The sequence below is a fragment of the Mus caroli genome, chromosome 10, assembly GCF_900094665.2.
Source record: "Mus caroli chromosome 10, CAROLI_EIJ_v1.1, whole genome shotgun sequence".
Lineage (NCBI taxonomy): Eukaryota > Metazoa > Chordata > Mammalia > Rodentia > Muridae > Mus > Mus caroli.
In genome coordinates, this window is record NC_034579.1 from 115,816,074 (window position 1) to 115,839,203 (window position 23,130).

The following is a 23,130-nucleotide window of genomic DNA, read 5'->3' on the forward strand; positions in this document are numbered from 1 at the left end:
GAGATGAGGGGTTGAGATAACCTATAAACCTTCTACTAGAGACTTAAAGTGCCTCTAAAATCTCTACTGCGGCTGAGGGGAATGTGCAGTGCCATATAAAATACCTCAAACCACGTCTGTTCTTAAGTACACCCAACCATAAGACAAGCCTTTCTATTCCTAGATATTTACTTATGAGAACTGAAAACATATGTTCACCGAAAGATTCCCTCATGCTCAACTCAGAAATAACACAAGAGGTGCATGTCAAATAATGTTTAGTGTTAACTATGGGGAAATAAGGAAGGTGTGACCCGTGGCTGCAGTATCAGGGAGAGATCTCAGGGTAATGTTGTTAGAACGATGCTGGCGGGGGAGAAAGACGCTGGCAGGGGAAAGACACACCACATGACTTGACTTATCAAATCTGTAGTATGGACAGCTAACTGCAGCCAGGTGTACCCCAGTAGAATAGTTTTAAAGGCAGAGAGAAGAAAGTTTGCAACAGTAATGCTTGTTACAAGTTCTCAGAACACACTGAGCTGTGATGAACTTGCAGTCCAGTTAAATAAGCATTTAAAAATATATATTCGTTTAAAAAAATGTAGTAGCGTTTTGAGGAGGCAGAAAGGTTAACCAGATGGCAGATTATCAACTCCAGGGTTCTGCTGAGGCAGATGAGTGTTTATCATGTTGATGTGTGTGTGTGTGTTATGGTGTGTGTGGTATGGTGTCTGTGTGTGTGTGTGTTATGGTGTGTGTGTGTGTTATGGTGTGTGTGTGTTATGGTGTATGTGTGTGTGTGTGTGTGGTATGGTATGGTGTGTGTGTGTGTATGGTGTGTGTGTGTGTGTGGTATGGTATGGTGTGTGTGTGTATGGTGTGTGTGTGTGTGTGGTATGGTATGGTGTGTGTGTGTATGGTGTGTGTGTGGTATGGTGTGTGTGTGGTATGGTGTGTGTGTGTGTGTGTGTGTGGTATGGTGTGTGTGTGTGGTATGGTGTGTGTGTGTGTGTGTGTTTTATAAGGAATGCAAAGTATTTTGTTTCAGAGTCCCGAGAGTCCTGATTTCCACACCTCCATCTGAGTTATTTGGATTTATTTGCCTGGAGATTAAACAGAGAGCACCAAGGCCTTAGGGAATTTCAGCATCATTAGGTGTTGGGTGAGGATCTGTGATGGGGAAGGTCTGTTTTATTTTGTAATCACACAGTTATTCCCTTTACTAACTTTTTAATGTGTTTGTACAAATACAGTGGATTAAATTGTAAAAAAATAAGATTTAAATGCCGAACATTTTAGCAGCAGAAATAATACGATAGATTGATAGGTTTTCATGAAACCATAAAGACCCTTACGAGTTAGACACTAGAAAGATGATGGGAGAAGGCCAGGGTTTTGAAGTTGTGTTGAAATGTTTTTTTTTCCTTATAGTGGAGAATACAGGTTTTAATGTCAATCTTGCTTGGAATCAATGGCTGATCAACAGACAGAAAATTACAGTAAGATTTGCAATGAAACAGTTCCAGGTTATTTAAAAAAAAAAAAAAAAACAAAAAACCCTGGTTCCCCCAGGAAATGAGTTACCATGTAATTGGGATAAAATAAAAGTCTTTAATCATACGAGACACTGGTCTTTTGAAAGAGGTCATTTGAAGGTATGTTGTGCACAATGATTGCCATGCCCTGGAGTCTCACAAACCTACCAGGTACAATCGATTAAAATTCAAAACCCTATATTATTTTGTTTTGGATTCTTATTTGAAATTGCTTCAGTTACTCCCAATTGAAAAAAATAAATTATTGCCTTTCTTTAAGAGTAGACTAAGTACAATGATCAAGTTAGAAAAGGATAAATAAAAAATTCAAAACGAATAGAAAACTGTTTAATCATGACCTTGATACATATTTTCTATTTAAAAGCACACAAATGTCTAAGGCACACCTCCCACTAAATGACAATGTTCACAAACTCTAAACAGCAAAGTTACAGGTGTGCCTAGCTTAATTGTGGCTGACGTAACAAATCTTTTTAATAAAATTCGCAGGAACGCTTTATTAAAATTAACTACCTGAAACCCTTTAGATAGAAAATAAGGCTAAATTACTAAGTATGTTAATATAAAATCACCAGCCCAAACATATTCCTTAGTTCTTAGTAACTATGGTAATAAGTGGTAGTTTATAGACGGTGGAAAGAATTATGCTAATCTGTCAATGACTCGGGGCTGGGGAAACACAACAACTTAGATCTGGGAAGAATTTAGCCAGTTTGAAAAATTAACCTAGTGGAACGAGAGAGGAGTCAGTTACAGACAAGATCCCCGAGTAAGCGTTCCAGAGTCGACATTTTCTCTCATTGTGTCTAAGTCTTACTCATTTTTCCTACTATCCTAACCACTAGCTTAAATGTTTTCTCATTCATAAGCACGATCAAAATGAACTGACTCTAAGAAGTCCTTTCTTGGGAGATCTTATGTACACCGCTTAAACCAGGACCCAATTTGGCCAAACCTTAAGGACATGACCTTCTAGTCTCTGAAATCTCTGTAAAGTTAGGATATTCCTTTAGCCATGAATGTGCTCTCATGGGATTGTGTTAAAAACCCCTTACCTTCGACTCTGTCAGAATTTGTTAGTTGTAGAGATTCAAAATTCTCTTAAATCGGATAGTGTAAGAAAATACTTGTTTCTTTTTTGGAAAAAAAAAAAAAATTATGAGTCTCTGTGACAGCCGGCAAAGCGCTCTAATCCAGATTTGCCGCTAGAGGGAGACATAGTCCAGCATTTGCAGCGTTTGCAGTCATACTATTTTTTTTTTTTCCTCCTGCAGGAAGGCGGTTTGCTCTCAGCATCTGCAGCCACTGCTGACAGAATTGGGAGGGAGACAGAGGGAGTCAAAGCCTCCCGGTCCAGCCGTCCCATTTTACTGCTTAACTCAGCCTGGAGTGTCAGAACCCATCTCTGCCTGCCTTCTCTGTGCTTTGCACAGTGAGGCCAGTCGCTCCCAACGGCCAGCCCACTGAGTGGAACAGGGGTGTAGGGTGAACCAGCAGGGCTCTGCCCATTGGGGTGACTTTCTAACATTATCTCTAGTGTATTTTAACAGTACAGCGCTTGTGGTGGGACTCAGAGAGGGAGAAGCTTTGATTGCTTTTTAAAATCTTTTATTTTATTTTATTTTTTGGCTTCTTTTTCTTCTGGTGATCTGGATTTGTTTCCTCGGGCCCCTCCCCTTGTTCCGTTCTTTCTCACTCCCGCCTTTGGCGAAGTGACACAGGCGACACCTGCTCGCTTGTGTCTGCTGCTGGAACTCGCACCTCCAAGGTGGTGAAGGTGCTGGCGCGCTCGTGACTTGGGGGGACAGCAGAGGGGTTCCCTCCCTTGGAGCACACGATGCGGAGAGTGGCGGCGGGTGGGATGCGAGGAGCTCGACCGGCTGCACTTGGAGGCGCGATCGAGGGGCTGCAGCTGGCCGGGAGTTGCTGCTAAGTGGACGCGACTCGACGGCGCCCAGGTGTCCGAGAGGGCACCCGCGGGACCCGAGTGCGAGCTGCGGGAACGCAGGCGTCTCCCGGGGCGGACGCCGGCCGAGCGCACGGCCCGCGAGCCTGCTCAGAACCGCTCCACACCGGGAGCCTGCAGACCTGGGAGAGCCGGGGAACTCGAGGAGTGTGCTCGGCGGCGGAGGCTGCTCTGCTGAAGGTGAATCACCGCGTCCAATTGCCTTTCCCTAGAGAACCCGGGGGAGGGCGGGAGAGGGGGAACGTGTGAGCGCGCGCGTTTGTGTGCAAGGGAGAGAGCCGACGCGGGGCGAGAGGAAAAGTCCTCGCTCGCCGCTCAAAGCAAACAAATCGGAGATGGAATAAGAGCGGCGGTGGCTGGAGCCCGCCTGGATCCTCGCAGTCGCGGGAGCCGAGCGCACCACCGCGCGCAGCGCATCGCCGGGGACAGCGGGCGACCGCGGGCGCCGCCGGGGGCTGCGGAGACTTTGGCTCTCCCCCTCGGTCGACGACCCTTCCGATTACTTTGACACTGTGGGATAAAGAGCAGAGCCCAGAGACCGACCTCGCGCTCTGCACCTTCCTTTTGCTTCGGGGAAGGGGGACCCCAGCTTGTAGGTGAAGACACTGCCGAACCCCCCTTTAGCCTTCGGAGGAGGCGGCACTCACACTCGCTCGCCCTCGGCGAACACACACCGGCGGACTTGAGGTCCCTATGCCCCTGGATGGTGCCAGCGGACCGGCATCTGGGAAGCGATGCAGGAGCGGTGAGGCTGGCGTCGGCCCGCGGAAGCTACCGGACCATCGCTAGGTGCTGCCGCCACCGGGACGCCCGGCTGCAGGTAGGTGCGAGCCGCGCCTTCGGGAGCCTTCGGGAGCCTTCCGGCTTTGGGGACCACAGTGGCCGCGCGAGGTCTGCGCGCCTCCACAGCCCTCACCAGTACTGTCTCTTCCCTTGGCTATCAACTGGGCCCGGGGGCAGGAACCCGCTCGTCCCAGGAGGCCAAGATGAGGGTAGATGTGGTCCCGCAGTTGGCATCCTCCCGCCCCCTCCCCTCCCGGCAGACGCTGAAGATAGGGGCGGGGAAGAGGGACACCTGGAGGGGGACAGAGCCATGGCAGGAGGCTTGGGGAGCAGGGTCCATCTTATTTCAGAAGGCGAGAGATCCAGGCGAGGACCGAAATGGGGTTGAACTGGATCCCTCACCAGTCCTGGCTGGTGGGCATCTGACACTTTTCATAAGCAGTTGGGGGGGGGGTCGCAGTCAAGGGAGAAATCAGTGAGGGGTGATGGTCCACGGGAAGGTCTCTTGTCTGGAATGCCTACTTTCTGTCCACTTCTGACTAGTTAATTCCCAGGCCTGTCTGCAGAGGGTGGGCGTTTCCAGGAGAATATTGACTCCTCCACCTCTAACTATTTCCACAAAGAATCACGTTCATAAGTTCCGGGGCCTCACCCGCTTGCTTAAAGGTTTATTTAGCTCTGGGAACAGGCTCGTTATTACCGAAGGAAACTGCTTTCTGTAAAGGCTACTTCAAGGGAGCTTTCCTAAAGTATTGTTTAATAAACAGCGTTGGCGGGGGGGGGCGGGGGAGACACAGTTCGGGGTGTGGGGGTGTGGGGGTGTGGGGGCCACGACTAATGGCTTGTCATTTCTTTCCGGGTAGATGACTTCCACATCTTGCCAGTAGCACAGATCTTTTTCTGCCCACCTGCTTTGCTGTCCACTCCTCCTTCTAAGAGGCTAGGTGTCTCCCAAGAGGTGTTTTCTTCAGGGGATGGATGGCTCTTGGGATGGATGGCTCTTGGCTATTAGTCGGCAATGCCACATTTACGGAAAGCGCTTCTGCAAAGGCAAAGTTTGAGGTCTGTCGCTCTGTTTCTTCTGGAGCTGCGGGCTGAGCCATCCGGCCTCCTCTGGAGGCTGCTCCATAGGCTCTCTAAGAGCCCTGGGGAGGCCACCTTTTCCTCCTGCTCCACATTCCACTGCGTGGCCAGTGTTAAACAATTGCCTGAAGCCTTGGGAATTGAATGTGTAGTTACTACAGTGACCAGCTTTTCCCCATCCTGCCTGGGCTGGGTGAGTTCATCTCCTGCCAATAAGAGAGAGGATGAACCATCCTCCTTTTGTGATTGTGAAATCTCCCCTTGAATATCAAAGTCCTCCGTGGGTTTAAAAACAAAGAAACAAAAGCTCATCTCAGGCTCAGAACTGAAGTTCCCCCCACCCTATGAAGAGCACCTCTCCCCCTCCCTTCCCCAATCACTCGGTATCCCAGGGCCTTACTCAGGACTGGGTGAATTTCAATGACTGTGGGCTGACTAATAATTATCTGGTTCCTGTCTGCCCAGTCAGAATGCTTTGGACATCCTCTTTCCTACGGTTATCAATTAGCACCTTTAAACTGCTCTATTAGGCAAGGTAAGTTAAGACAGTTGAGTAATTAATTTAAGGTTTCCATGTGAAGTAATAGAGGCGATAACTGGCGAAGAAGATTAAAACTACATTTGATGTTTTAAAGAATCAGAGCATAAGAATATCGTATTTACCCTTTCCATGTTTGGGCATCGGTGCCCAAACTAGGGAGTCCTTTACAGTTTCAAAACCGGCACCCAACACCGTGCATTTTCAATAACAGGTCAGGCATGTTTGTCTCTTTTCCTGATTCACGCTGTTCTGGATCTCTCGAGGCCGCTGTTTGGAGCGTGACCTTTTTAAGAGTCTTTATTTTTAAAAGCCATCGGTAACCACTTACAGGCCATCAGTAACCACACGGAAGCTTATTTTATTCTAATTCCCACAATTTCCAGTGCAAACAACTGGACTGTATTATTTACGTGCTTAAGGTTTTGAGAAAGACTGTTACTGCCAACAGAGTACTCCGGCCCGGGGAGCCTTGTAAGAGGCAAACATAGTTTTAGTGCTGCTTTATTCAAAATGGCTTTCAAAAGACTGATCAAAGTCTTGGTTATTTTCTTGCCTTTAGAAGCAGTGGGCTACTAGGCTTTGCTTCCCACTTACACACAGTGCTATTTGGTGTGTGTTTCTTTTAGAGGACTCAGGGAACCTTTGTGTCAAAGCAAATGCCTACATAATGCTATAAGTTGTGGTAGAGGGGAGTGTGAGGGCTCTGAGTGAGTGTGCGCACGTGTGATTCTGAACCGGAGGAACATTAGTTACTTTAACAATGACAAACTGGAGAGAAAAGATGCTGTCAGCTTGGGTCGGCGTGGATCCACTCTTCCTAGGCACTCCGTTATCTGCACTGTAGTGTTTACTAACCACCAAGTTATAAAACTCGATGACACGGCTGTAGAGAAAGGTCTATTTTTAGACATAGCCACTTTCCCCTCTTAAAAATTTATAAAGTGCTGAAACTTTTGGGGGTGATCTAACATTTTAGAGAAATTGTGTTATGCCTCATCAGAAAGATTTAGTAGTCCTGGATCTACTATCTGTGAGACAGTGTTTTGATGGCCCTCTTAAATGGCATTTTCCCATGGAAATGCACAGAGTACATTTTAAGGTTGATCCAGTGCCAACTGGATCGTCTGGATTACCCTGCGCAGGATGGGGACTCTCCAGCACTCACTAGGCCCTTCTTATCACCGCCCTAAACAACAACAACAACAACAACAACAACAACAACAACAACAACAAAACCGTTCTGTCTGAGCACGTTTGAGTTGAGGAGTCTTGCAAACCGATGGGCATTTACTAATAAGGTTTATAATGACGCCCTGAAGGAGGAGCTTTCCGAAGTGACGTTGGGTTATATATTTGAAAAGCTGAAGCAATCCGAGTGCCTCCCCTGTTCACTCTGCAGTACTTCCTTAGAGATGCCTCGTTAGGTAGTGTTACTCTGCAGCTGTTTTGTTCACTGGAAATTCAAGTAAAAACAAGGAACTTTACCACGTCCTGCAGTTTTGTTTCCTTTGGTGAAAAGGATATGCGGTGGTAAAATAAACATCCAGTGTAATCCGCCTCAATCTATGCTTCTGGGCACATTTACAAGTGCAATCCACCAATCTGTTACCAGTAGGGCTCCATCAACACAGAGAGAAGACATTCATTAATGCCAACTGCTGCTAGTTATGAAGGCCATGGCAGCTGAATTGACTTCATTTCTGGGCCCCTGGCTCGCCCAGCGTTTCACAGGATGCGGCTTACTTCTGAGTCACTGGTTTTGGGATGACTCAGGATAGGACTCAGAATTTGCCATTTTGTTGGGAAATTCTCTGGAACTCTATCTGAACATATTGAGCTATTTAAACATCTCATTGATAAAGAGGAGATGGGCTGACAGGTTACCAGCAGTCTTCTGATGGGGTTTGGAGTGTGGTCTGAAAATGGGTGAGAGACAGGCTGGAGTAGCAAACCCTCTGAGAAGTTTGCTTCTGTTTTGCAGTTGTCAGGGGACCCTGACATGTTACATAGTTTCCCGAAGGTCGGAGGATATCCATTCATAGTAGTGTTTCAGTTCTCCTTGTGGAGTAAAATTGCTCAGTTTTGTCTTCTGCTTCAGTTTCTTATAAAATCTTTAAGAGAAATGACTGTACTTATTAGAATAGGAAGAAAGTAGAATTTAAATATATTTCTTGTGCATTATGTTTTCGTATAATCTCTATATCCCTATATATGCAAATGTTTTCATGGAATGCAGATAATATATTGATTTTCTGTTAAAGGAGGCGAGACAGAGACAACTTGATTAAAGGCCTTTATTTTTTGATATATAGGTTTTCCACTGATTTATATGACTTGACCTATAGCACAACTGCATTTATGGTTCAACAAGATAATTTATAGTTGAGTTTTACACTTTGACCCATTGTTACAAGTAACACATATACTTTTCTTTCTTTCTTTTTTTTTTTTGAGATACTTTTATTGACTAAATTACAAACTCAAAACATAAAAGTCAGTTTTTCACTCTGTGGTGGGACGTCTTAGGAAGTGTTGGTTGACAGCAGCATGAGAATTCCAACACCTTTTAAAGTGTAGGACATATCTGCATATTACTTTTTAAGCACGTTTCTCCACAGTCCCACTGCAAATCTTCCTAGTGGCATTGAAGCATATTGATGCTATTAATAGGTGGTAGTTACAAATCGGCTCCACTGATACCACACTCAAAGCTTGTGTTCAGTTTCTAAAACTTACCCATTCTCAATGTGGATATCGCATGCATTGGTTGGATCTCCTTGAATAGCCTGCAACAGGCTATTCACCGACTCAGTGTCCATTTGGCAATTGATTGGCATTGCTGTCAGAAGATACAGAACTTAGTTTGCCAGAAAATCAGATGAAGAGTGGAGACACCAGCTCAAAGGAGAGCCTTCTGGATTGTTCACTGTGATCCCTCTGAGACAAGGGATATAATTAAGGAATCAAATCACAGTATCCTTGCCTATATTGTATCACTTCCTCCAGTCTCCTAAATTACTCCATAGCAGCTGTGATGGTTTTAGGATTTCCCCTGAATGGCCAGTTAGCAAAGGTACATTTCCCTTCCCCTGCCATCACTACATCTAGGCATTCCACTAAAGTCATATTTCTATTGCTTTCTCTATGCAGTAGATTGTGGAAACTCCTTACGGAGAGACCCAATAATGCAACAATGTTGCATTCTAGCAATGACTATGACTGAAAGGTTAGTACTTGGTAAAATGGCAACAACCAGCCAGCCAGTCTCCTTCCCAAAATGGCGACAACCAGTCAGACAGGTCTCCTTTGCTCTTAATTATGGGCTTTGTAGAACAAAACCCATACAATACGAAACACAGAGAGTTCCAGTAGCCCTTGATGAGAAAGCTTGTTTCACTAAATATTTTCACATTTATGCATTTCCTCCCTACAAACTCGTCAGTGTATAATTGCTTGCATGTGAAAGGGCAACTGTGTTACCCTTTAAAGGCCACGCAAAGATCCCAAACCTTCCCGTTTGCAGTGTCAGTTGCCTATGACCTGGGCTTGCTCACAGGGAATTATGGTTGAGTTTAATAGTTCAGGACAATGCTTTGCTTTCTTTGGTGAATCAGGCTTCTCTTTGTGAAGAAATATATGGACATATCCACAGTGTATGCTAGATGCAAGGTTCGGGGACAGCAGATTTGTGTTCTAGAACTCAAGTTTCAAGTCACAATGGGCTGGGCTGTGACGAGACAGATTCTTTCTAGAGCAAACAAAAAAACCTTGTAATTTAAAATTATCCTCTCTATGTGCAAATGCTTCCCTGGTATTATTTCATTTATGGCTTAGCATTTTATCTTCTTTAAAATGTCTTTTTTTTTTGGAAAGTACAATGAAAATTGTTCTTAAATATTCAGTAAGTAAATATACTTACTCTCTCCTAATGCTCATACTTCATGTACACTCGCTCTATTATGAAAAAGATCATCTAGTAAGAAAAGCAAGGTGGGTTATTTGCTCCGATTGGTTTTGTCCTGGATTTATAGTTTTTGTCTTTGTGTACTGGACATGTAACCAGAAAAGCTTTGTGTCATATGTGTGTGTGTGTGTTAGTTAGAATCTAACTAGCAACATGTTAGGTGTGTGACAACAGAATATATTCTAGAAAATATTCTTTTTCTAGACTATTTTCCTTGAGAGGGGAATTCTCAGACAAGTTTTCCTGAAACAATAGAGCGTTATGTTGTAATGGAACAGTTATGTGGCTGTTCCTGTCAGGTGAGAATTCAGGAGTGGTCACTTCAAAATATTGGAGGAAAATAACACACATACTTATAAGATAATATAATTAATATATATTCTGTGCTAACTCATGGATAGTCCCATACCAAAGAAGCACTGCGTAGTATGATCTTATTTAAGGGAAAAGTGCCTGAATGTTATTGCTGGTTCTACCTTGTTATTGACGTATGGTGAATAGCCACTCATGTCTGTTGGGGCTGGGGAGTTCAGATTCCCTCTGAGAAATTGCCAGTGGACATTGTGACAGTGATAGGGTCAAGCTTTGTTTGTGCTGTCCTTCAGAAGTTCGAGTTAAATTGAGTGAAAAAGCTGCAACTTTAGTTCTTTTTTTATGGTGTATTTGGGGGAGGAAGCGGGCAGTGCTTCTATATTTCAGTGAGGCAATCCGGAGGTCAACGAGGGAGGGGAAAGGCTTCGGAGCGTCACAAGCTAGAAAACAGAAGCCTGATTTGGGGAATTTGCGTTCAATGAACAAATTGAACTTAGGTATTTTTGGGATGGGGTGGTGAAGGTCAGTTCTTAGAATGTTACATGGTAATAGTTTCCTGCTAGCCTACGTGTTTTCTATTATTACAAACACCCCCCCTTATGAAACTCTTTGGACCCATAATTGGTGAGTTCATAAATTTATGCTTAGAATTGGGTCAAATTTTAGACTTTGCTATTTTCAGGCATAGTCGGGCCTCACATCATTTGCTAGGTGGTGAACACCCGTTAGCTTGCTGTTTTGTTTTGCTTAGGAGATGACGTATGTAGATATTATAAACCTTGTGTGGGGAGGGGACAAGGATGCTGGGGGTTGTTGATGCAGCTCAAAGAATAGGTAGTTGTGGGGTAATAAGAGTCTCACCTTCTTGCCTCAGTTCTTCAGCAACATCTCTCTTAGGTCGAGTTTGCAAGGCAATTCGAGTTGTTGTTGATGATGACAACGACAATGATGATGGTGGTGGTGATGATGATGGTGATGGTGGCTAAAGACAATAGACTTGGGACCATAACATTGAATCAGGTTAAATCTCATGAGCTGGTTTGTTTAAGTGTCTTAGTCTTCTGGTGCACTTTTTATGTAACACCAGTTGCGATGGGCAGGGGGTCTCAGGCTTTGTTACGTCATGCCTTCATCTACTGTTTGTTCTCACTGCCACTCACCTAAAGAGGTTTGATTTGATCAACCCAAGTAGAAGTAGGTTAACAAATAAATCTTCACATGTTATATAATCATTAGATACATTTATTCAAATGTTGTAAATTCAAAAACATAATAACCTTTATGTATATAATACATAATAAATGGAAAAGTCCATTTATTATGTATTTAACCCTGCCAGTCAGTTTTGCTATAACAAAAATACCACAGACCAGGAGGCTTATATGCAAACATTTATTTTTCATAGGTCCAGAGTCTGAGGTTTCAAAAGCAGAGGGCCAGCAGACCTGTCTAGGGAAGGTCTGTTTTCTGGTGAAGACAGCCACCTTCTTGGAGGAGGAGGGGAGAGGGGAAGAGAGAGGGTTGGGGGGGGAGAGTGCCACTGTAAATTGTGCCTCCATTATAGGGGATACTTTATTCATGGAGGCTCCATTCTTCTGACTTAATTAGCCAACAAACTCCACCTACAAATACCACAGTGAGGACTCAGGCTTTGTTATATGATGTTTTTCTGGGGCCACAGACATCTATGATATGAATTGCAAGCATTGTCTGTGTTATTGCTTTATCTCAACAAGAGACAAAAAAGGCAACACACTGTTCTGTACCCACTTTTGCTGGTCATTCTTATTTTTAATTGTGAAGAATAGACCTGAAAAGAGCTAATTAAAGTAGTCAAAATGTCTGAGTCAGGGTGAGCGGTGAAGGAAAAACAGCATCCTGTGTGTGTAAAGGGAAGAATCTCTGTGATGTCAGTTGCCTACCGCTCACAAAGTCCACCGGCCAAAGGAGTGACTCCCAGAGCCAGTTCCCCTCTTGGGTTGTACACATTGAATGACTTTGGATCAGAGATATGGCGTGGCCTAGATCTTCCCTGAGGGAATGCAAATTCAAATGCCTAAGAGAGCCAGGCTGGGAATATGAACGAGTGAAAGAGACTGAGTGGAAGATGACAAAATGACAGAGACCTTACAGAATTGTGGAGATGCTGGCTAACATCTAACTGGAGATCTGGCACTGACGGGCTGCCATGATAGAACAGTCTTTTGACTTGTAGTGTAGAACTTAGATGTGAAAACTCTCTCCAATATGAAGGTTCCAGAGTTTTTTTTTTTTTTAAAGATTTTATTTATTTATTATATATATATGACAAGTACACTGTAGCTATCTTCAGACACACCAGAAGAGGGCAGCAGATCTCATTACAGATGGTTGTGAGCCACCATGTGGTTGCTGGGATTTGAACTCAGAACCTCTGGAAGAGCAGTCAGTGCTCTTAACCGCTGAGCCATCTCTCCAGCCCGGTTCCAGAGTTATTAAACTGTGACAACGAATTCAAATTTGAAATCACTTCTTAGTCAAGAGATGCATTTATAGGTTGTCTGTGTGTTGAAGGGTCATGAGTGTGCCGTCAGGGTATATGGACATGGCACGTTAGGGAGATGTGTCCCGACTCTTCTGTCATCTCCAGCCACGACTCTCAGCTCTACGTGTAGACTCTGGTTGGCAGTGACAGGACCAGCGGGAGGGACAGAATGAGGAAGATGAGCGACTCCATGTGGTGCCAGTATTGAGTTTTATTTCTTCATATATTTGACGATGAACTCACTCTGAAGTTGGTGGCCTGGTGACAGGGCAAGACAGCACAGATGGTCTTCCATCTTATAGTCTTACTGAGGCCATTTCTGGTTTAACTTGAATTTAATCTCCTCACCAGAGAACTCCATGGAAAACTACACAACTCTCTTCTAGGAACCCAACGTCAACATGCCATGGTTAACTTACAACTTAGCTTCGGTTAAACTAATTGCTGGTTCAGAACATGGGAGTTGGGGGTGGGGGTGGGGAGAGGGAGGCACTCCAACCGAGCCCTCCCCCCAGCTAACTGCTCATCTTAGCTTCTGTTAAATTGCTTGCCCATCATCCCCTGCAACTGCAGAGCTACCTGCCAGGACATGGTTTTTGCCTTCAGCAACCCCTTATGTTGTATTTAGGACACTTGATGTTGTATTTAGGACCTGAATACCTGAGTGTAGCCCCAGTAGGATAGAATGAAAGACTTTCTTTCAATCGGCTACAAACTGTGTCTGAGTGGGTATCTCTGGTGGGTCCCCGTCCAACCTCTTAGAGTCTCAAGAGATGTACTAGCTATACAGGAGCTTATATATATCCCAAACACTGAATGGGCTGTGTTAGTTCTGTGATATATTCTGCCTTAGTTCATTGCCTCTTAAACTTCTCTGTGCGGACACAAGCCACGCGGAGGAATTTCCCTAAGCCTTGCATCCTCAAACAGGGCTGCAGGACTTCTATTTCCAACAACTTCACAGGCAAGGATCACACTGTTAATTGGTGGCGTCCAATTTAGGTTTGAGGCTTTGGAGAGCATTTATCACGGCACTGAGAAAATAGGACTGCAGCTCTCGCCTCCTTGACAGGCTCCTCCCCGCTGGTCAGCAGGACGAACCTGATGACTCAGCACTTTGCTCGGAACCAATGTGAGAGCAGAATTAATAAGTGTCTAGATTCTTTCTAGCTTTCTATTCGGAAAACACACTACTGCCTCAAAACCCAAGCTGGAAATGGTCAGTTCTCCACACACGGACGATTTCTTACAGTTTGAAAAAAGAAGTTTATTCTATAACTAAATCATTATGTTAAATATAGATCTATTCTACCATAAAAGAAGAATTTTAGAGTTTCAGATCATGTTGGGGAATTTCAAGAGTCACTGCCAACTTTTAATTTAAAGCTTAGTTGTCAAGATTTGGCCGCAGTGTCTAGGCTCTGGTTCTGCTTGGATAACTCTGTGAGGAGGTGAGGATCTAAAAGACTGGTTTTCATTGTGTGCTGTCTTGGCTGCTGCCTGAAAGTGACCATCTCTTTGTAAACAATGCTTCCAGTGGAAGGTGGTAGCTCACATCTATCATTCCATTCCTAGAGAGTGGCCATGGCAGGAGGAAGATCCCGGGAGGCATGAGGCTAGGGTAATGTAAGGATGGCCTGGGCAGCGGAGTTCCATTCTTGTCTCAAACACTGAACAAACACCAGCTCCCCTCCTCCTTCCCGACAAATAGCCCTGCTTTGCTATGTTTTAAAGAACCTCCCTAAAGTGGCTTCTTTAGGATGAAAAACAAAATACTTCACAATTTTATGACCTGGAATTTTTTGACTTTTTGTGGTGGTACCGTTTGGTTTCCGAAGCCAGATATTCTAATGCCAGAAAGTACCATAGCTCACAAACTTGACCCTGGTCTAACGTGGATGTAGGTCTCACATCTCAAGCTTAGATCGCTTGGTATAGCATTTTGTCATCTGTTTTATCAGGACTCTGGGAATTATTTTGGTTCTATATGGCACCGCACCGATCATAAGCTGACACCAGATTTAGATATGCCAGTCTAAGTGCGTAGAACACTTTGTTCTATGCTATATGACTAATACAGTGCTCAGCATCTATATGTTAAGTGTTATTCATTTCCTCCTTCTAAATGTTTGTAAGGTTCTAATCTGTAGAAATAGCGCTGTTTACAGCCGAGCCTTGGGTCGATTCACAGTACTGAGCCCCCTGAACTGTAAGCTCTAGGGCCAGCCTGTCTATAGCTTATTTCTTTGATTTCCAGGGTTTAGAATGGTATTTGGTACATAATAGATGATAAACTCAGTGGGAGGTTGACTACTACTACATATTGATTAGGGTATGGCTTTTGAACACCTCCTTAATGTATGAGGGAGTATTTGGGTAATAGCTTTCATTTTTTTGAGAGTGCACATGTGTGTGTGTGTGTGTGTGTGTGTGTGTGAATATGTGTATGCATGTGAATGAATGTACGTACTTTCTATGTCTAAGTTGACCTTAAAAATGTTACTTCCTTGGGCTGGAGAGACTGCTCAGTGATTAAGAGCATTGACTGTTCTTCATGAGGTCCTGAGTTCAGTTCCCAGAACCTACATGGTGGCTCACAACCATCTGTAATAAGATCCTATGCCCTCATCTGGTGTGTCTGAAGACAGCTGCAGTATACTTATGTAAATAAAAAGTAAGTAAATAAATCTTTTAAATTTTAAAGTTGGATAGGAAAGGCTGGAAGTGTGGAGAGTGTGGGAAGGAAAGGCCCGAGGTTGCTTAACATGCGCAAAATACATAATTCTCAAAGAATTAATAAAATATTGGAAAATGTACCTATAAGTTAAAAATATTTATTTGTATATAAAGGGTGATGGAGAAAAAGGAAGTAAGTACACAGACCCCCAATTCCACTCTTTATATAATTTAATATAGCCTGGAGTGTCAGAGACGACATCATATGCTTGTGATGCTGCTGTTATATAAATTAAAAACATTGAACAGCATTTGTCAATGCCAAATTTAAGTGCTGTTTAGCCATATATGGAACGTATTTTGATTGATTTTGCCACTAATTTGACTCATCACTCATTAGGGACTTTAAACCCTCTTGTCCTTATATATAGAATTTTCATGAATCAGATATTGTTTTTTTAAACGTTGGTAATAAATACTGCTCTTGGTTTCAGTGATGCTGGAACATTTTGTTGCTATAATTCTGAATTCTATTTAGTATAGACAATATGCTTTCAGATGTTTATTGATTTTGTGTTAGCCATTCTAGGTTAAATATAGCCTTTAAATGCCAGCTGCTATAGAAAATTCCAAAAAATTAAAACAGCCTATATTTGATTGTTAAGATAAGTAGTATATTTATTTAAAGTCTAAAAGGTCAATTATTTACATAATACAATTTAAAGGTGAATATTTTTTAGTTTTGTTTAAAGGCTTGCTTTATATCTTCATTTGGAGTATAAAATGTACTTTGTGGACCTCAGTGGTCATAATGGCAGACTTTAACCTTGAATGAACCATTCTTTCTCCCTGCATTATCTAAAAACATTGAAATTTATATCATTAAATTTAAGAATGTGAAGTTATGTGGAACTTACTGAAAAAAAACATCTGTTTCTCTTTCTCTACTCAGTCCTGGTAAGATATTATTGAGAACCTCAGAATGATTTTTAAAATGAATAACTGAATTAATAGAGTTTACCGTACATAGGTGAATTTTATCTCAGAGCAGAGTCTGTTGCCCTCCTGGGAAGACTGAATGAGCAGCGTTCCCCTGGCCTGCTACCTTTTCCTCATAGTTGATTACATACAGTGTTTAAGCATACCTCAGAGCTCATGGCTAGTATATAGTATAGTAGATTTCACTTTGTATTTTGTGAAATCTACACCAGGTTTGGAAGGATATGACAAGGAAGAGGTATGAAGTGGGAGGCCAGATGGAGGGAGACCCAGGAGGAAGGCTGGGGTCACGGGGAAAGCGGTTGCAACTCGCATTGTTATACAAAGGAAAGAGCTAACCATCCCTCCAGAGTAAGAATCTAGACTCAGAATAAATTTATTGTAAAATAACAACCAAAGCTAGACAGAAAAGGAGAGAGGTGTGTCCATCTACCAGGTCAAAGTAGGCTTCCTCCTCTGTTCTGGGCAGAATTCTCTACCGGAATAAGAAGTCTCTATGAAGTCCTTTTACCAAACTGAAGGTCAGAAATCACAGGCCCTACTTCTGACCTTGCAACCAGACAGTTGTCAGCTCTTAGAGAGTCACCAAACATCTCTGTCAAATGAGACGGCTGGATGTAATGACTGATTAGATGCCACCTCACTTGAGCCATGTGTGCCTGTGCTTTTAGTCTGTCCTGGACAGATCTTGACCACTGTCCAGGCTGACTTCCCCCATTGTGAAACCAATTTTGTAAGCAGCTTCTATCTTAGCGGAGGTATCATTTTGAACATGTTTTTGGGAGGCACAGTTTTGTCCAACACCTGTATAAGTGTCATGACCAAATCAAACTAATAAGCCATTAACTCCTCCGTTTATAATGCTTCTGTGGTAGAGACCTGAAATATGCTTTCTTGTAGCCCTCCTGAAACACACATTAAACAAACAAACAAACAAACAAACAAACAAACAAAAAACCCGTAGAAACTCTAACATACAATAGAATAGCAGAGCTTACTCCTATCTAATGCCTACAAGTTTTCAGATAGTTTTTTTTTTTTTAATCCCATTATTTTCCTCTCTCCTTTTGAGACCCTAAAGGCAGACAGTTGAATCTTCCGGTATTGTCTTTGTAAATAAACTCTTCCACAGTCTTCTCCATCCTTTCTTAACAATGCTGGTAATTTTAAAAATCAGACTTTTTATTGTTAATTTAACCAGCACATAATCACACAAATCTATGATTATCTGAGTTATTTTGATATGAGCACACATTATATAATCACCGAATCAGCACAATTATATATTCATGTTAAGTACTTATAATTTGTAGTGAGAATATTTAAAACTTCCCCTTTTCTAGCTATTTTGAAATATCTAGAACTTAATGCTAAGAGAACTCACTGTACTCTGAAACTGGACACGGAGGCTTCTTATGTAGCTGGAATGTGTCATGGCCAATCACTCCCTACCTCCCTCCTCTCTGCTTCTACCCTTCCTGGTCTCTGGTAGCCACTCTTTGTTCTGTGAGGCCAGCGGTCCTTTTTTTTTTTTTAATTGGATATTTTATTTATTTACATTTCAAATATTATCCCCTTTCCTGGTTTTCCCTCTGGAAACCCCCTATGCTATGTCCCCTCCCCTGCTTCTTTGAGGGTGCTCACCTGCCCTCCCTCCTCACCCACTCCTGCCTCCCTGTCCTGGCATTCCCCTACACTGAGACATGGAGTCTTCCCAGGACCAAGAGCCTCTCCTCCCATTGATGTCTGACAAGAGGCTAGCGGTTCTGATCCCACCTTTCCGTGAGACCATGTAGTCGCATTTGAGTCCCTCCCTTACTCACTTGGCAAATCTTCTGCAAAGCTGTATGTTTTGTGTGTGTGTGTGTGTGTGTTTGTGTGTTCTTTTTTTGTGTTAGTTCTATTATTATTATTATTATTATTTTTAGGTATTTTCTTCATTTACATTTCCAATGCTATCCCAAAAGTCCCCCCTACCCTCTCCCCCCAATTCCCCTACCCACCCACTTCCTCTTCTTGGCCCTGGAGTTCCCCTGTACTGAGGCATATAAAATTTGCAAGACCAATGGGCCTCTCTTTCCACTGATGGCTGACTAGGCCATCTTCTGCTACATATGCAGCTAGAGTCAAGAGCTCCGGGGAGCACTGGTTAGTTCATATTGTTGTTCCACCTATAGGGTTGCAGACCCCTTTAGCTCCTTGGGTACTTTCTCTAGCTCCTCCATTGGGGGCCCTGGGATCCATCCAATAGCTGACTGTGAGCATCCACTTCTGCGTTTGCTAGGCCCCGGCATAGACACCATTGCAGACACCAGCAAGATTTTGCTGAAAAGCTGTATGGTTTTTAAAGAACGACTTCTATTATGTGTTTCTACCATGTTTTAAACTCTTTTGTTCGCTGCTGGATGCTTAGATGATTCTATATCTTAGCTATTGTCAATGACGTTGCAGTCAATATCTCTTCAATATTGTGATTTTATTTGCTTTGGCTGGACAGACAGTAGTGGGAGTGCTTGGTCACACGGCGCTTCTGTTTTTCATATTTTTGAGGAGCCTCTACACTCTCTCGTGCAATGGCCATGGCACTCTGCATTCTTGCTGATAGCATGTGGACATCTCCCTTCTTCCCACATTTGCCAGTGCGTTGTTTGTTTTTTATATTTTTGATGATAGCCCTTCTAAATGAGACAACCTGACTTCTCATTTTGGTTTTTTTTATTTCTATGACAATGGATTCACCTTCATATACCTATTAGCCATTTATCTATCTTCCTTTGAGTGATGTCTGTTTGCTTCTTTTGATTATTTTTAGATCAAGTTTGTTTTGGGGATTGACTCGATAGGTTATGAAATTCCTGAGGTCACGCAATGTGTCTGATTCTTCGCTGTGTCTCACCCAAGTCTAAATTTTCAGTGAGGTGGCTAATAAATGTTTTATTAAGCAATGTTTAATATTTCTATTCTGATATTTAAATTTTTTTCTTTTGTTTCAACAGTAAACAATTTACAGAAGCAGAAGGAATGACTATATGCAATTCTGTCTTATTTACAAAATAGCTTAATGTACATAATTTATTTGACATATATGAAATGCCCGAGTTACTGATGAAGGTTCTTTCTAATTTCACAGAGAAAAATAGTTCTATATCTCACGAGTGCCAGAGGCTGTGAAAGACAATTCCCAGGCATCTGTCTGTCAGGAAAACTGCTATCCTTTTATTCCATGAGACACTTAAGAATGCCACGAAACAAACAAACAAACAAAAATGGTGGTCAGTGTTGGAAGACAGTATCTCCACTCTCTGGCATAATAAAAATATCTCTTCCCCCAAGGCTAGGGAAGACCTGCTTGTTGCCTATTTTAATGACCATAGTTCCCCATTTTCATCATTCCTTGGGTGTGGCAAGGCCAGGCATCATAGCTGTGGGATTTTCAGACAGGCAGACGTGATTCAAATGTGACCCGCATGCAGCAGTGGTGAATAACAACGCCCTTTGCCTCTCACCAGGGAGTCCTGTGTGTCTGTGTGTCTGGCCAGTGCTTATGAAATATGGTAGGTTTACTTGTCAATTTTCAAATAGAGTAAAAAAAATATCAAACACTCAACAGCTCTTCACAGTGTCTCTCTCTGTCATGTCGGAGCAGAGCTGTGTATTTGCCTAGTTTACACGTTGATAATACTGTAACATACTGCAGTGACCTTTATGCTGCCCTTAGACCCTATGTGCTACCTGTCATCTTCTAGGCCCAGCCTCCTGTGACACTGCAAAAGGTCCTGCATTGGGTGGAGGGGGCAGTGGGAGAGGAAAGATTGGCTTGTACAGTCTTGGCTTATACAGTAATCACTTACCATGTAATAGCTCCAAAGCAACTGTGCTCTCCCTAGATGAAGATAATCGCCAACATTTTAAGCCTTCGGAGTCTGAGCTGGGGCTGGAGCTTGTTCTGGGGACAGCTAAGAGGAGACAGAAGTGAGTCATGTAGACTGGGATGGGACTATGGCTTAGAGTACAGGCTTGGGATCCATTTAGAAGGTGTCAGCTGCAGCCTGTACACTAGTGTGTGAAAATACCCGAGGAGCCCCAAGGAACCATAACGTGGAAAACATGACTCCAATGTTCTCACTGCCTTCAGGCAGAGTTATGTTTTTTTTGCCGATTTCTGGTCCAGCTCGACACAATCTAGTCGCACAGTCCTTGCTCATGGCCATGAGCTGCCTCCTGGGGAAGCTGATGTAGACATCAGGAAGGGATCCAGGGAAGAAAAGGGGGGTGAATCTTTGAGTTTTATGCTCCTTGTTTTTCCTTGTTAACCCAGGGGCACTGTGTGCACCGAGGCCTGGCATCTTCATAGCTGTGAGGGAAGAAGACCTTCACTGTGGTCTTTGATTTCCACAGAGACCTATAGACTTGAAAATTTAAACCTTAGCGCTGACACCACGGCAAACACCATGGGTAATAATTGTCATTAATTATCTCTTGTGGCCCACATAGAAATTTCAGAGGATGGATACTACTTTATCTGTTTTAGAGGATGCTAAAATATCCTTCCTCTAAATAAGTGGACTGAGGAGGACCACACAGCTTTTATTTTTCCACTTTAGAACAAAGATTTGTTTACTATTTTACCTATATGAGTGGGTTTTATTTTTATTTTTTATTTTTATTTTTTTTTGCCTGCATGTATGTCTGTGCATCCTGAGCATGAAATGAGGTCCCCCAAGGGTGGCCAGAAGAGAGCGCCATATCCCCTGGAACTGGAGCTACAGATGGTTATGAGCTTCCAGGTGGGTGCTAGAAACCAAACCCAGTGTCTTAGTTAGGGTTTTACTGCTGTGAACAGACACCATGACCAAGGCAACTCTTATAAGGACAACATTTAATTGGGGTTGGCTTACAGGTTCAGAGGTTCAGTCCATTATCATCAAGGCAGGAGCATGGCAGCATCCAGGCAGGCATGGTGTAGGAGGAGCTGAGAGCTCTACATCTTCATCTGAAGGCTGCTAGCAGAATACTGACTTCCATGCAGCTGGGATGAGGGTCTTAAAGCCCACGCCCACAGTGACACGCCCACTGAACAGGGTCACACCTTCTAATTGTGCCACCTCTGGGCTGAGCATATACAAACCATCACACCCAAGTTCTCTGCAAGAGCAGCCAGTTCTCTAAATCACTGAGTGGTCTCTCTAGTTCCTGGAGCAGAATTTTAAACCACATATACTGTATCCCCATCATACTTAGGAGGAAAAATTACATCTTCTTCATTTTTTTTTCTTTTTTGCTTAACATGATGCTGATTAAAGAATTGTCTTGGTTCAAAGTAGTTGTATCTGAAAATGCCAACCAGGACCCATTTTTTCTTTTCTTCTGGAATTCAGAACTGTATCATTAAAATCACACTAAAATATCCATAACATCCTTTGAATGAATCTCAGTTTTCTCATATCTTTCTATGATTTTTTCCATTGTGTTTGATGAAAAGCGATAATCTCTTAAGTAACAAGATAAAGGATTAGTGCTTAAGATAATTCGAAGAACTCACATTATAAGCTCAAATATTTATTAAGCCAAATTGAAAAAAAGAAAAGAAAAGCACAACTCATAAACAAATGTGAACAATAGCATATCTTTTCTTTTTGCCCCTGTGATTTAAATTCAGGCAAAAATGTTCTATGGCATTTATCTTACAAAAAAAAAATCCCTCTTGGGCTCTCTCTGGTTTGTAAGAAATAGGTTTCTTGGGAACGCGATGGGAAGAGTTTACGTAGAGGCCCTGGTTGTAGAGCACACTTGGTTGCCTTTGTAGAACATCAATATAAGACTAATTAGATGCTAAATGCTTGGTGGGTATTGAACAATGCAGTCTTCTAATTTTCTGATTAATGACAAAGCCTCATAAAAGCATTAATTATAGTGGATGAATTCCGACAATCTCTCTCCAAGTAAGTGTATTTCTTTTTAAAAATTTTATGTTTAGCAAGTGGCAGAGTGAAGAAGAAAACGCATCTCTGAATGGAGTTTTTGGTAATCATATGATAATTCAGGCTGCAGACTGTATATGGTAATAAACAGGCTTCTTTTCCTGAAGGTTAGGGATGTTTCTAATACGAAGACAAGATCAAAGGAGGAGTTGTAATTTGTAGATACTTTGTATTTTCTTCTTTTGTCTTAAGAACTGAATTTCGAAAAGGTTGGTATATATTAAATCTCAGCTTTATGTATTTGCCGATATATTTATTTCTCTGTGTGCATATGTGTGTGCAGGATTGCTTGCAGGGTGGAGATCCATGTCAGATGTCTTTCTCAGTGGCTTGCCTTTTCTTCTGAAACAGGGCTGCTCACTCAACCTGGAGCTCACCAGTGTGGTTAGCCTGGCTGGCCAATGGGGTCTAGGGATGCTCTTGTTTCTCCTCTGTCAGCATCAGGATTATAGGTGTGCCTGGCTATTAATATGGTGGCTGAGTGTCACATCATCTTCTCATGCTTGCACTTCACTGATCAGCCTTTCCCCCTGAAATGCTGCCTTATAAAAAGATTTACATTTATTTGTGTATTTGACCAGAGGACAGCTTAAGGGTTTTGGCACTCTCTTTCCACCACGTGAACCCCAGGAATCAAACTCAGTTTACCAGGCTTGGCAGCAGGTAGCTTTACCCATCAAACAGTCTGGGTGGTCAATCTCTCATTAAAGGAGAAGATACCATTTAACCTTGTTTGTAAAAGAGTTAACATATATATGTTTTT

General features: G+C 42.8%; 1 protein-coding gene across 4 annotated transcripts in view; it reads left to right on the plus strand.

The window, feature by feature from the left end:
* Positions 1–2,864: 2,864 nt before the first annotated feature.
* The window catches only part of Tafa2 (TAFA chemokine like family member 2), a 463,344-nt gene continuing 443,078 nt past the window's right edge, over positions 2,865–23,130 (plus strand). For all 4 annotated transcript variants that reach the window (XR_003837826.1, XM_029482930.1, XM_021174838.2 and 1 more), the window contains exon 1: positions 2,865–4,324. The gene's annotated coding sequence lies outside the window, so the exon portion shown is untranslated. The remainder of the gene's footprint in view (positions 4,325–23,130) is intronic.